Here is a 14,647-nt window from a genome sequence, read left to right as displayed (position 1 = left end):
AAATCCACTGTATATAAACACAGATGTAACACCAGCAGGAACTACACACACACACACACACACACACACACACACACACACACACACACACACACACACACACACACACACACACACACACACACACGCTCAAACACATAAATCATGAAGAGCTGTGTAGAATATGAAAAAAAAGAGACATTACTAAGTGACACAGTTGTGCAGTGGGTAGAGTTGTTTTAGATACAGGAAGAATCTGGGGAATCTGGTTAATCTGCTTCAGTGACGGAACACCCCGTGTAGAAAACCCTCACTGAACCAGTTTCCCCAGTTTCTTCCTGTATCTACACAGCAAAATCCACAGAAACAAAATCAACTCTATTGGAGTTAATTTCAACACTTTTAAAGTGTCCGAAGGGGTCCACACTCCACGGTGTCATTTTAACACTTTTTAAAGTGTTGGTATTTTAACAATTTAATAGAGTTCACATCAACTCTTTGTATAGTTGAAATTTAACACTACTCAATTGTTAGTTTCTCAACACCAGTGTGTAGTGTTAGAAATTAATTCTCATAGGAGTAATTCATTAACTCTCACAGTGTTAATTGCATACTATAAAATGAGTTGCCTCTAACACTATAAAGTGTTGTTAATATACTACTTCACAATTAAAATTACATTTAAATGATTACAAATCTAAATGTCAAATAAATAAATAAAAAAACAAGTTGGTTTCTTTATAATAGTTTTATTTTTTCAAGGGCGTTAACATTACTGACCCCTCAGGTCAAGTCTAAATTTAACAATTGGGCACTATGTACTCTCTTTGATTATTCTCATTAGAGCACTGCTGGTCAAATGGCCTAAAGTGTGTCAGTTCATTCACAGAGATGACAGAAAACTCATCCATTTGGTTATCTTCTAGGCATCTACAGTATGCATTGAAGTGGTCATCATAGTACATCATTTTTACATTGCAGGAAATAATGAAAGCACTCTCTTCATATATTATTATCTCACAGATCTTTTTGAACACAGGGAGATCATAGGTACATCCAGTGCATCTGAACAAACCAACCTGATACTCAGTACCATAATGTCTGACCCACTTTGTACTTGTAACACTCAGACAGGCTTCTAAATATAATGTCTGACCGAGTTCTTCCCCACCTTGCAAGTTAGAGATGGTTTTTGATGTAGGACCAAATTCAAACCTTCTAAAACAATCATTTTCACAGTTAAATGCCAATTGTCGATGTTGCTTTACTAATGATTTAATGAGATTCTTGAAATTTTTGCCACATCTTTTGAAAATATGGTGCTGAGCTTCAAATTGCATGCCCCACATATGGATAAGAGGGCCAATTTTTTTTATGCATCTCGGATAGTGCATCATCAAGTGGTGCTTGGGAATCGACCTCTTGTCAGGAAACAATTCTTTGAATAGAGTATGGTGATCACAGATCAGATGTTTTAAGTAACATATCATCCCATCAGTTATGGTGTAGGAGAACACTATATTGACAACCTGTATCAAAAGCAAGAGAAAGTTCCAGTGATTGTTATTCCTTTCGATGACATCACCAAATATCAGTGGAGTGTTGTGCAGAAGACACCGTGACTATATGGCATTCAAATCCAGGTGTTTGCTCTTATCATCCATTTTTAACCCACTTCAAAGAGACATAATCCTGTTTAACAAGGAACTCAAAAACCAGTTTAAGTTCATACTGTACCACACCCTCTAGAACATGCATGATGTTGTCACAAGTTCCCCTTTAAGCAGCGCGCTGTGGAGCATGTGAGTGCGCGTGCACTTCTCCCTTGTTGACAATCGTGACATTTCGACTCGTGCATTTATGTTTCTGTTATGTCTCCTCCCCAATCTGTCATTGGTTGTTGTTTCACGTGCGTCTGAATTGCCCTCAGCCGTCAGCCATTACAATGCTGATTATGTCCGCATATATACCGCGCCTCCCAGCATACAGCGCGGAATATTGAGTTAGAATAGATAAGAAATTACGATAGATAACCACAGTCACAGTTCATAGTTTCATGTTTAAAGTCATAGTCATAGTTCATGTCATGTTTAGGTTCGTTAGTTTAGTTCACGCTGGTTTCTCCGCTACCAGTCCCTCGCTGTAGTTTATGTTTCATGTTTTGTATCTCGACCCTATTTTCCGTGACCACGACTTTGATTCCTGCCTAGCCCTGTGTATGCCTGTTTGCCGATCGCCTGACCTTTTGCCTGTTTTTGGATTATGTTTTGGATTTGTCTGCCTGTCTCTCTCCTAAATAAAACCTGTTCACACTGCCCTTGCATCTGTCTGAACTTCCTCACGTCACGAAACGTGACCGATGTCAACAGCATAGTTATCAGTACAATGAAAATACTGTAATGAATTGGGCACACATGACTTTTTGACACCATATATTGACCGCAGTTCAGGATTTTCATTTAGTGCCTTACAATGTTCAGTATGAACCTCTTTGGAACGGAAAATTAACCCAGAACAATCTTCAGTAAATATAAATTGAACTTCTTCCTTACTAATTAAACAAAACCTACAGAAATTAGTTGCACTGAAAGATTCCACAAATCCCAGCAAGCCAATTAAAGCCAAATTATCTCCTGTTACTTGAATTACTGAGCCAAACAATGGTTGTTCAAAACAAGGAAGCTGTATGCCTTCGGTTTCTAAGATTTTCAGGTCATCAATAAGGGGCTTTAGTATCACATCAAAACCATATGTCTTAAGATCTTCTGTGTAGAATAGAGCTGCAAGATGTACATTAATCAGTACCGAGTTACACTTGGGTGGAAGATTTTTTAGAGTAAAATAGATACAACCAAGTTTGTGGATCCCCCTCTTGGAACCTAGAGGGTTAACAGTTTCAAAACTGTCGTAATAGAGTAGAATCTGTAAAGAGTGCTTTTGCTGCGAGAACAGTGCATGGTTCTGGAAATACAACCCATCATTAATGTCTTTGTAAACTCCAATTCCACTCTGTTTGTCCTGTAAAAAGCTCCTTCTAACTTGACCGTTTTTGAATATTGATTTTAGTGTACCCAGAATGGGTACATACATGCACTTGTCCGTTACGGGAACCTGACTACAGATACCTGTAGTTCTATCTCTGCGCAAATCCATTCTCACCCCAAGAACACATTCTTTAGGTTCAACTATTTCCCATTTCTCATCATAACATTTATGCCTCCTTGACTCAGTGTTTAATGCTGAAAAAGGATGACCTAATTGATCAAAACAGTGTTCTATTCTTCTACAAGTGTCTGAACTTGTACTTTCAGGAGTAACAGTTTGAAGAACTGCATCTCGTGGTTGGATGTTAACATTATTAACAACTTCTTCCATTGAACAAACGATTGTTTGGACAGCACTTTCACAAAGACCTGATGCTTGCAAATGAGCAACAATTAATCCACACATTGAAGCTGACTTGTAACAACAGAACTTTGTGAAGTATGTAAAGTGGCAACATTCCACCTCATATTCTCCTTGAGTGGAAAGATCCTGATTAGTATCAATCTCTTGATCCATAGTGTGACTATGTACCTTGCTGAGGTGTTTTTGGAAGCCTCTATAAGTACAAAATGATAACGGACGACCTGGCTCTCCACATTTTAAATGTAACTTTTTGCTAGGATATAATCCATGTTGAAATTTTAAATGTTGACGAAGAACCAAACAAGTGAGGTGTGCTTTACATACAAAACACGTGAACATCTTCAAGGCTGTTAATCTCGCTGCAGCAATCGTGCTCGAAGTTCTTTAACACGCAGGCTCTCCTTTGCTCTTCCGACATTGATGTTATAGATAGTGGTTTGGATAAATTTGTAGAAATTACAAAGAGCTTCATCATATGAGAAACTGAAGACATAGTGAGCTTTGAACAGTTCATCAAAAGCTGCCACTGACGTGTGCACCTTACATGGGATCGGATTTTGGTCGATAATAACGTAGAACTTTTGGATGTCCTTCTTTCGCTCAGCGATGAAGAGGAGGAATGGTTGTCTTGTGTCAGCACTCTCAATGAAGGTAGTCACACTGGCTCCTTCCTGAAGGTCAGCAAAAGGACATCAAATAAATATGAAAATAAAACTATTTGCATGTTTTTTACATTATCACTAGCACCGTCACATCTTGTTTGCAGGTGGAGTAAGCAAAATGAGATGCAGGTCTCAGAATCCCAAAATAATCTACACCTCAAGAATTCCTAAAATTAAGATCTGATGTTTAAATATTAATTTTTGCATACCTTAAGATATCTCACAAGATGGCTGGTTGCTTCAGCTGAACTGATCTTGGATGTTTTTTTCTGGTCTCTCGAGGTAAGAGGGAGCAGATGTAGCAGCAAAAGGATTGAGGACATATCGCTGGCCCATCCTAAAGACATCACAAAATAATTAAATGATCTCTCTTTAATTATTTTTTAAAGACTGGAATATCTTTAAAATACAAAACAGTTTATACTGACCATTGTAGTCCTCAGATTCAGTTCCTGAAAGCAGCTCGCCCATATTCTTAAGAGTCTTTCAGTCTGCAATGGTTTTTGGCTTGAAGAATGTTGACCACTTTGCCAGGAACTTCTGAGACCCTTCGTCACCAAACATCATGGAGAAATCCTGGTCGATCTATAAACAAGGTTTATACAGGTTTAAACATAACAGACATAAATGGATGAAAGGTCAAATACTAAAAATTAAGATCTGCTGTGTTATTTATGCATACATTTGGGATATAAAAGTTTAGAACGTTGAACTTCTCAGTTTGGACTGGCCTGTTGTTATGGTGATCATTGAAGAACTCCTTTCTCTACTCTACCAGTGAACTCATTTAATAACTACAGAGAAGGTAATTTCCTTTTCAAAACTACTTCTGTTGGCTCGAATTTAGCCTATTACCCAAAAACATTTAAAACTCAACTTAGAAGCCAATACTCACATCTACCTCTGAGCCCAATTGGAGATAGGAAAAATACACCAGCCGTGAGTGAGAAGAAGCAAGGGTCCAGCTTTATTGTTCCATTCCACCACACGAGATCCACACCGATGAGAATTCTCAAAAGTGATCCCCCTACCCTGAGCTTAAGCTCCAGTATTTATACTGTATTTACACACTAGATAACCCATAGGTTTCCAGAAAAGGCCTATTTCACTTACCCATAGAATTGAAACCAGGGGTTTTAATTTACACATAAAATCAGAACCCAGGCACTTCCAACAACCCAGGAAACAAAAACCCAGAGTTTCTAGTTACCTAGGTGGTCAGAAACCAGGATTCTCATTTACCTAGGGGGTCAGAAACCAGGATTCTCATTTACCTATGTGGTCAGAAACCAGGATTCTCAATTCCCTAGGTAAAAAAAATGACGTAGACAAGACGACTAAACAACCGGGAGGGACCTTGGTCTTATCGTTGTCTCGAGGGGGGGGGGGGGGGGGGGGGATTGCAGTTTGACCCAGCCACCCTTATAACTGGCTTTCTTCATGGTTCTCTAAAAATTAAGGCCTTCCTTGCGAGACGAGAATCTTCACCACCTGAATCATGAGTAAGTTATATTTTTCTATTTTCCCTGTATTTCTCGTTTATAATTTATTTTCATATTTGCACTATATTTCTTATTTTATATATATTTATACTACTTGAAAAGCGGTTTACTGTACTTCCAACTTCTTAATATCATTACAGTTCTACTGTCCTGCATATCCTACTATTCTGTTTTTTATAGAGTTTCTCTATTACTATAAGATATTATTAAAGTTATTCATGTGTGTGTATGAGGAAGAGAGAGTGTGTGTGTATGTTGTGTCTACTTGCCCGCCCTTGACTGTACGAGTGTGTGTGTGTGTGTGTTTTTAGCACTCCTCAGCTTGTACACTTCTTTCAATTTTTTGACTAACAACCCATAATGATCTTTAAAGTGTTTCACCACTCTATCCACCTCTGACTAAAACCACTTCTGTATGTCTAGGTGCCGGTGCCCGTCGTCAGTCCCTTCTCTCTCCGTTACTGGACCTGGATCTGGACCTGGATCTGGATCTGGACACTCATTACCAGCTTGTGCATCTCACTGCTGATATCATGATGCTACTTAACTATCTTCGCAGCACCCCCCCTAAGAATAGAGATCCGGGGTTCCCCCCTCTTCTTCGGTACAGAATCTGCCCCACGAACGTGCGTGTTGACACCTCTACACAGTCAGAACCAAAACCCCCCTCTAGCTTCCAATCTGAGGATGATGTTGTCTTCTCTGATCCGGGCCCCGACCATTCGTCCCTCTTCTCACCCACCAGTCCGCCCGACTCTCGGTGGTCCGTTCACTTCACCCACCCTGATTTCCCCATGTCCCCAGGACGCACCCCATTTTCTTCCCCCTCTTACTCTCCTCCAGACTACGCACCCACCCGTCCTGTGAATTACCAATAAAATTACATTTTTACTCATACTCAGTCTCCCTCGTGTTTATTTCATGTCATTTTTATCCACAACACTTCCAAAGCTAAAGAGTTTCTTACCAATCCAGGTATATCAAGGAAACGAGGGAACAAATCCAGGACTGAAGATGATGCATCCTGACCGACCATCTTCTGTCAATACTGGAAAGTCATGCTCATCTTCTCTTTGACCACAGATTCATCAGTGGAATATCGTATTGTAGATATCGCCTCCCTGCACATCTCACCAAATAGCTGTTGACAGGTTAACAGAGATTCTCGTCTGGTTTTTGGACCATTCTGAAGAACAGTCTTGGAATGACACCAGCTGTTACATTGAACTGTCTTGATCGTCCATACAATGAAGCCAGTATTACCCTCAGGATCATAGTAGTGTTCCTGTTTAAGAAAAGACCCAAAGAGAGGCATCTCGTGCTTGGCTTCAAGAATGAATTCCTCAACGCAATAAGTTCACACAATGACTATATAACATTACAAAAACAAGTGGAAAATACAAAGCTGAACAACCTATAAACACTCATCTAAAACAAGATCATTTAACTTTAAAATTAATTCAGACAAAATACAGAACTTACATATCCATGTTTGGAGAAAGGATCTTGGAGGTATGGAAAAAGTGTCACAATTCCCAGTGCATAACTGGTCCTCACACTTGACGATGGAATCCTTCTTTCAAAATAAATCAGTTTACTTTGCAAGCGTGTATGTTTTGCAAGAAGTTAAAGAATAAATGCCCCTTTTCTTTTCCGCCAACACAGAATAGCATTCTTTAGCTGTGCCACATGAATCTATTGTGGTGACAAAGGGAGGGAAGTGACCTCCAATTCTTACCCATGTAGCTCTAACATGTCTGCAACCAGGACGTTCACCATCTGTTTATGTGTGGCATCTGTTAGTGTTTTGGTCTTTTCATACTCCTTGAAGATTTCCTCACCCTTTGGATTGGCCCTCAGAACACAATCAACTTTCTGCCAAAACATCTTACATTGTTATAACATGCTGATGGAAATTTAAGGGGATTTTTAATGCCTTTCCTTTATGCCGAGAATACATTTACAAAACACTTCTACAGATAAGTGTCAATAATAAACAATTAAGTAATTGAGAATTTTAAATGCATTTATTCAAAGCTTACCTGTCTTGCTTCATTCCGGTCCATTAACCCTGTTGGGTTCCTCCTCTTTCTTGTGAACTCAAGGATAATTTTGGAATCTGATGAATGGGATGAAGTTGGGGATAGTGGAGTCAGTACAAAGGAGGACGCTTGATCTGAGAACAGCTGAACATCCAGATCTACAAAATCACAGACAGAACAAAATCAATTTAAATGTACATGTATTTATCAGTAACAAAAGCATTTCAACAAATACTTGAATGGTTACATTAAAAAAATAAAGTATATTATCTCCATTAAGTACTTTCCATATACGAATAAGATGTACTTAACATGATCAACAATGATCAATAGTATAGCAAATGATAATAGTTTGAGGTCCCTCAAAAAGATATTTTAGACAACACACTATATGCCTCTTAGTTTACACTGCCGTGATACCTCATCAAACCCCTGCCTTTTCCCATGCCTTCAAATCCTTACCTATTACTGGTAAAGAGACCTTGAAGGTCAAGACACCTGTCTTGACAAGTTCATCAAAGACATCTCCATCCACCTCTGTTCCTGAAACATCAGTGACTGAGAGCTGGACCTGACTGAAACTGTCTGGCTGTAGACTAAACTGATCTGTTACTAGGACAATAAAAAGTACAGTACATTTTGATAATACAATGTTAAATAGGCATGGAGATGATTTTTTGCTGACAAAACCATTTTTGTAATTCATATGCTAACACTATAGCACTTGCAAACTCTTTATTTAGAGAATCTATAATATTGCATGTTCAACTACAGTGATAACAGCATTAAATGCAAAAATATTCTCATAAATAAACTACAAACCTTCTTGAAGGAACTTCTCAAACTGAAAGACTTCATCAGTCTGTGGCACTTTAATATATTTCTGCACTCCTCTCTCCACTTTCGCCAGCATTTCCTGTAAAAGGATATAGAATAACTATTTGTTAATCAAGCCAGGCCAACACAGTCCAAACAGGAGCCAAAGTTATAATGCCTCTCTAAAACAAGACACTGTTAAACAAAAGTGCATTGCGTGATGTGAATTCATGTCAAAATATGCAATAAACACGTCAGCAAATTTAGCACATTTTCTGTCTATCAGGTAGATTATTGCTTGCTTATGAAAAGTGAGGCGAAAATTGATAATTTCAGGACAATCGCATTCATGTGTCAGTTGGTTTGGCTGTAATTCCTGCACCTCTATAGTTTAACATTGTTCATATCGGAGGTGCGGACGTGCTCTTTGTGCACTAGCGACAACTCTCTTGGGACTGCCATAACGTTACCGCCACCGACCTGCCCACTTCCCATCGAAAATGAACTGAATACTAGCGGTCTGACTTCAAGTGTGAAAGTGCCTTTAGTATGCATGAAAAACCTCTTAGTGAATGAGTCCTTCAAATTTAATTTCCTAACTTCAAATTAACTACCACACATGTCTGATAATCTGAATTTAAGTTTGACATGCCCAGTCCTCATCAGGATCTTTGCTTCCATGCAGCTAACACGTGCACAGTAAAATCCCTTGTGTTGAATTAACACCCAGAGTGTTAATTTGTGTCCAATGGACTTATATAAATACTATAGGGTGTAAATTCAACACTCTGGGTGTTAAATCAACACTGGGGATTTTGCTGTGTGGGGGCAGGTTCTTGTCTAACTTTAGCTAATTAGCTAGCTAATTTTAGCTGTTCTCTTATTCAAAAGACTGTCAACATAACTGATCTAACGTCACATAATTTACATGGGCAAACTTTGCAAACTCAACGAGATTTCCATTTAGTTCACTTATAGACCAGTAATCAGAAAGAGTATGAAAGTAGAAGAAACACACGCTAGCTAACGTTAGCTTGCCAGACACTTAATTAGCAGCTAATGATGACGTTAGCTAACGTTGACATTAGGTAACGTTAGATTGTCGGCTATAGCTTTACTGTTGCTCTTCCTTGTAGTGTCTATAAACATCATACCAAAGTATGTAAATATGTATTTTCATCTGTATATTACAATGGCACGCATTGGGTCATCTAATAAACCGTTACTTACTGACACAATGCGAAAAGCCTTCTTACACAAAATATCCTTCCTTCCACCTGCTGTGCATTCCACTAGAGTTAAGGGAGGGGTCTATTAACCAAACTCCCGCCAGAAAGACGGATGAATCAGCGACCAGTCTGATCTAGGTCAGTCACTCCTAATGGTGCGGTCCACCATAGCGGTGACACTATCAGAGTTGATTTCTAGAAAACCACACTACATTTGAAGTATAGTTTCATCTGAATCACCTTCATATTTTAGGCTACACCTCTTACCTGAGTGTGTACAGTCAGAAACAACATCAGCAAGTCTGTCTGAGACACTAAATGCCTCCACAAAGCAATTAGAGACACCACTGTGAGAGGATTTACAGTGGATATAAAAAGTCTACACACGCCTGTTAAAATGGCAGGTTTTTGTGAAGAAAAAAAGAATGAAAGTAAGATAAATCATGTCAAAACTTTTCCCACCTTTAATGTGAAATTGCAAAGTATACAAATAAAGTGAAAACAATCAGAAACTTTTCAGAGAAAAAAGAAAAAGAAAAAACTTACAATAGCCTGCTTGCATAAGTGTTCACACCCCTAAAGTAATACTTTGTTGAAGCACCTTTTGATTTTATTACAGCACTCAACACACTTTTGTTGCCAGCAGTTTAGACATTAATGGCTGTGTGTTGAGTTATTTTGAGGGGACAGCAAATTTACACTGTTACACAAGCTGTACACTCACTACTTTACACTGTAGCAAAGTGTCATTTCTTCAGTGTTGTCACATGTAAAGATATAATCAAATATTTACAAAAATGTGAGGGGTGTACTCACTTTTGTGACATACTGTAAATAATACAAGAGATTGTTGTCGCATGAAGAGCGTAATCAGTATTTGTCAGATATTCCTGTAGCTTCTTTAACGTTGCTGTAGGTCTCTTGGCAGCCTCCCTGGTATGTTTTTGTCTTGTCCTTTTATAAATTTTTGGAGGGACATCCTGTTCTTGGTGATGCCACTGTGGTGCTCCATTTTCTCCACTTTTTGATGATGGCTTTCACAGTGTTCCATGGTAAAGTTCCATGGTAAATTCTTTTATACCCCTCTCCTGATCGATGTCTTTCAACAAGTCAGATATCATACACGCTATGTAAGCTCTTTACGATCTAGGACTTCAGTAGTCACATAAAACTAAGAAGATGTCAAGAAAAATCAACAGAAACAATTGATCTTTATTTGGGCTTAATCGGAATAATTTAATTGATGACAGCTGTATGATAATTACAACCCCAATTCCAAAAAGTTGGGACAGTATGGAAAATGCTAATACAAACAAAGAGGAGTGATTTGTAAATGTACTTTGTCTTGTATTTAAACAAAAAACATATAAAAAGAAGGTATTTTTTGCTTTACCTGATCAAATGCATCGTTTTTTAAAGATAAATGTTTATTTTGAAGTTGATGCATGCAACACGTTCCAATAAAGTTGGGACAGGGGCACTTTAGGACTAATAGTGATGTGAGAAGATGAAATAAGAAGGTGATGTGAAACAGGTGAAGTAATCGTCTAATCATAGTATATAAGGAGCCTCCAAAAAATGCCTAGTCCTTCAAGAGCAAGGATGGGTCGAGGCTCGCCGATCTGCCAACAGATGCCTCAGTGAATAATTCAACACTTTGAGAACAACATTCCCCAAAGACACATCGGTAGGATTTGGGGCATTAAATTCACAAAGTAAAACATCAAATAATGTGTTAATAAAGTGTTTTCAATATAGTACAGGCTGAACTGAATTTTCAAATGACTCGTTGTTTTTTTTTTTTTTTGCATTTTCCATACTGGTCCAACTTTTTCGGAATTGCGGTTGTACTTTTGAAGATGAGACTGAATGTGATTGGTTCATTCTGAACACAGCCACACCCCCAATTATAAAAGGGTGTGCAGACTTATGCAACCAGATTACGGGAGCTTTATTATTTTTCTTAAAATGTTCTTAATTGTTTTTCCACTTGATTTTTATATGTTGTAATTTCACACTGAGGGAAAACTTCTGACACGGTTTATCTTGGGTTCATTTTTTACATCACAAAAGCCTGCCATTTTAACAGGGGTGTGCAGACTTTTTATATCCACTGTATACATGCAGATAGCACAACATTCAACTGGCAGTACAGCATTAAAACTATAACACTGCCTTGTTGACTGTACTAACGCTTTAAGAGGTATACAAAGTACCAAGTGCCATATGCTGTGTGTTAATTTAGGACACAACCCATCCATAGACTGACTCCTCATACCATTTACCAACAAACAATCATCACTGATGAGTAAAGATAAGACAGGGCTCTGTTTCCTCCTCTTATCCTGTTGAACCTCTGTGTAAGTGTAGAATTGTAAAACATATCTTCTCTATAGCTGGTGTTCTTCCTGTTCACCTCTCTGTGACCTCAGTGTAATCACATCCAGGTCACAGTGTCTTACCAAATGACTGTGATTACATGCTCACAGTGCACACTGAAACAAGTGGCAGCAGGGAACATATATTTTTATGGGTAGACAAAGTGCTGAGAACTTATACCTGAGTGAAAGTACAGATAATGTGTCAACATGATACTCAGTTAAAAGTGAAAGAGTCCAGCCAAAAATACACTCACGTGAAAGCAAAAAAAAAAAAAAAAAAAAAAAAAATAGCTACATCAAATGTACTCATGTATTATTAAGTAAAAAGTAAATATTTTTAACTGATTACATTTATTTCATGTTTTCAAGTGAAAAGTAACTTTTATTATTTTATTTAAAGTTTGATTTATTTCATTTTTAAATCGCATACTCCGGCATATTGAAGCCTTTTACTGAGGTAGGTCCAGAGGAGCTCCTCCTCAAGTTCCACACTGCAGTTCGGTGGATCATCCATCATCAGATGTACACAGATAGTTACAGCATTGACTATATTGTGTAGCATGAGAAGGTCACAGCAGATGAGGAATTGGCATGATTCTTTAGCTTTTTCTAGATTAATGGACTTGAATGGATGCTAAACTCATTCGTACAGTAACTGACTGGATAAGGGAAGCAGAGACCTTCAGTGTCAAATGATTTTGTAAACTGGAACCTCACTACATATATTGATAAGTATACATGGTTTTATATCATCAACACACCGCTGATTATGGACACTCTTTCCTGAAATAAAGCTTCCGCTGCCTGCCCCACGGGCTGTGAACATTAGGCGAGCAAGATCCACATTTTCAATGCCCTGGTCACTTCGTACCCTGAAAGTGTAAAAAGATTGGTGCATGAAACTGCCTGTTTGACTTTTCTTGTCTTGAATTAATGTCATTTGTTAAAATAGTAAGAAATATAGCTGCATCAAACAGCTTTTTATATTTAGAATTTGATTGTCATAAATGTACCCTAGGGGAAAGCCAAAAGTTTCAAATGCTTCTTGAAAAAAAGCCAGCGTAGTTGAAGCAAGGTTGTTATATGCAGCACCAAGGTACATTATCTATGAAAGTACATGGAGACACATGATCAGCTCAATAGTTCTCTAAAAGATGGTGAATCTACTTGATAAAGGGTAACCCTTACCTTCTGTGAAAAGCCATCTACACCTCCAAAAATAACTATGTTGTAGCTGAAATTACAGTTTTGTGAACACATTGCTTAAATTAAAGCTAACATGAATTCACTATCAACTTATTTTTTATTACTTACCGAATATCAGCTTATGATTGTTGTCAATGTGCATAATTGACCTTGGACTGGAGTCTGAGTAAGCCGAGCTGTGTCAAACGAGATATGATTCCCATGGTGTCGACCCTCTTACTCGGTCAAACTGCACCCGGTGTCCTTGTGTCTTAAGCGCTGCTCTCATCATTCTATAACCACAGTGAGGCATACTTTGCTTCAGAGCGGTTACAGAAGCATCCAACTCCTTATCCATCAGTCTGCTTTATAGAGCTCGAACTGAGAGATTACATTCCGCCATTCATCTGTATAAGGTTCGTCTACTTATCCCTAACAGGTTGGCAATAGTGGGAACATACAAATTCAGATCCAACAGGTTTGTGATGTGATCAGGTGAGACTTCGAGACGTGGGCGCCTCATTGGCCCTTGTTCCTGTTGAATGATCACCATGCGGGTCTCCCTCCTGGGCACATGTTGCATAATTACAGTAAGTAGTTCTTCTATTCCTGCTGAAATGTTCGGTGGAATGCTCACTGCCTCAGAAATTGAACTAAAAAAACAACTCGACTCCTGTGAGCAAATAAATTCCATGTAATCCATGTCTAAAGGAATATGTCCAACAGCATGGTTCAGGCGAGAGCGGAATCGCTATAAAACATAGTCCAAGAGCAAGTGCTGTGGGGAAAACAAATGGGTTTAATATCCCAGTAACTACTACAGTCCTATCATTGTAACTATAATTAGCTAGGCAATTACTAAAACCCTGTAGTTCAGCTTGGTAGGTTACTCCGCTAAATCGATTTACCTACGTAGGCTCCATGCAGATGACCAAAGCATATGCTGTGGCGAAAATACATAAAAGACAGGACACAAGGGCATGGAGGTATGAAAATATTTATTGAGAAAAAGAAGGGCTGGTAGGAGAGTAGGAGGGAGAAGAGGCGCAACAGTAGGGAAAAGGGCTGGTAGTAAGGGGTGCGCCCAGGGGAAGAGTTAGGGTTCAACAGTGTGTCAGAAAAGGAGGGACTGATAGGCCTGTAGGGAACGGAAGAAGCAGAATCACCATCTGAGTGGGACATATTGTCATCAACCCCTGAGTAGCCAGTAGAGCGAGTGGAAGGCCTATAAGTAACTAAATCTGTTTGGGTTGAAGCGTCAACACCAATAGTGGTTGGACTAAGCTGATATCTCAGGGGAGGAGGAAAAGTGGAAGTGTCAGATGGAGAGCAAAAGGGCGAGGTCTGCAAATAAGTGAGACAGCTGATATATGGTGTTGAGATCAAAACCCTCCAGTCCCTCTAGAGCAGAAAACAGGAAACCATATCCGTGCCCGTGAGCTG

The 14,647-nt window shown here is 38.8% G+C and overlaps 2 protein-coding genes and 1 long non-coding RNA gene across 21 annotated transcripts in view; 1 reads left to right on the top strand and 2 right to left on the bottom strand.

Annotated features, from left to right (window-relative positions):
• The window catches only part of LOC108264148 (uncharacterized), a 332,110-nt gene that overhangs the window by 126,396 nt on the left and 191,067 nt on the right, over window positions 1-14,647 (top strand). The window lies entirely within an intron of this gene.
• LOC124627784 (uncharacterized) overlaps window positions 1-14,647 on the bottom strand; it is a 199,979-nt gene that overhangs the window by 62,356 nt on the left and 122,976 nt on the right. The window lies entirely within an intron of this gene.
• On the bottom strand, window positions 6,730-7,612 carry LOC128629580 (uncharacterized). The gene is made up of 4 exons (XR_008393951.1): window positions 7,594-7,612; window positions 7,290-7,426; window positions 7,034-7,127; window positions 6,730-6,836 (listed from the first exon to the last, which is right to left on the bottom strand). It is a non-coding gene; the product is annotated as an uncharacterized LOC128629580 (long non-coding RNA).

This window comes from Ictalurus punctatus, chromosome 4, assembly GCF_001660625.3.
Source record: "Ictalurus punctatus breed USDA103 chromosome 4, Coco_2.0, whole genome shotgun sequence".
NCBI lineage: Eukaryota > Metazoa > Chordata > Actinopteri > Siluriformes > Ictaluridae > Ictalurus > Ictalurus punctatus.
The sequence above is the reverse complement of the archived record's forward strand: the minus strand, read 5'-3'. Positions and strand labels throughout refer to the sequence as shown.